The following is a 938-nucleotide window of genomic DNA, read 5'->3' as shown; positions in this document are numbered from 1 at the left end:
GTTTGACTGTAGACATTTCAGCTGTTTACAGTATGCATACTATGAGTTACCAGGCAGACTTTCAGCTGATCATTTCTCACATTTTTAACTAGCTACAACTATAACCCATGTTTCATGAGACATTCAATAATCTCTCACTCCTCCCTTTGATCAACGACCGGTCCTTTAAACATTCCTTTTAGCTCTTTCACCAAAATTAACTTGATAAAATAATCTTGATTCTTTAAATAAAATATTTTTTCTGTTGTTTTTCCACTTTAGGTAGCTGAATCCATCCACGCCCTCCCAGCTGCTGCAGATGTGACATAAACAGCGATGTTGACACATCCTTGATTAAACTGGTTCTGCTCAGGACTGGTTTCCCTGGGCTTCTCTCCACTGTGTCTTCTCTATGGTTGACTTTATCCCTGAGCTGAGAATCTGTGTTTCCACTTACTATGTTCATCAGTGTCAGGAGATATTTCTGAATGTGGTCTCGGCCGTGGAAAAGAAGAACAGAATAATCCACCGCCAAGAAGACCTAGGGAGAGGAAAACAGAGCAAGAGTTAAAACGTTGAGTAAGCTCTGCCATCAGCAGCATATCATCTCTCACAGTCCACTAACCTCGATGTGAAACAGCTCCGCCTCCTCGATGTAGCGTCTCCTTCGAGCGGATCCTGAGGCCACGTTCAGGTTCAGGGAACCGAAGAGAAGACCTGGAGACAAACGAATGAACCATCACAGCCCTGAAAACCTCTCCATCAGTTTCTAAGAGTTCAAACACTCAGCGCTGGTTTAAATTTATGTTGTTTTATATAAATGTTGGAACCAACAGAGCTGAACTCTCTGCTGAGAGTGTGTGTGTGTCTGTGTGTGTCTGTGTCTGTGTGTGTATCTGTGTGTGTCTGTCTGTGTGTGTGTATCTGTGTGTGTCTGTCTGTGTGTGTGTGTCTGTGTG

The sequence above is a fragment of the Pundamilia nyererei genome, unplaced genomic scaffold, assembly GCF_000239375.1.
Source record: "Pundamilia nyererei isolate P.nyererei 1_Seehausen unplaced genomic scaffold, PunNye1.0 scaffold00266, whole genome shotgun sequence".
In the NCBI taxonomy this organism is placed as follows: Eukaryota; Metazoa; Chordata; class Actinopteri; order Cichliformes; family Cichlidae; genus Pundamilia; species Pundamilia nyererei.
The sequence above is the reverse complement of the archived record's forward strand: the minus strand, read 5'-3'. Positions refer to the sequence as shown.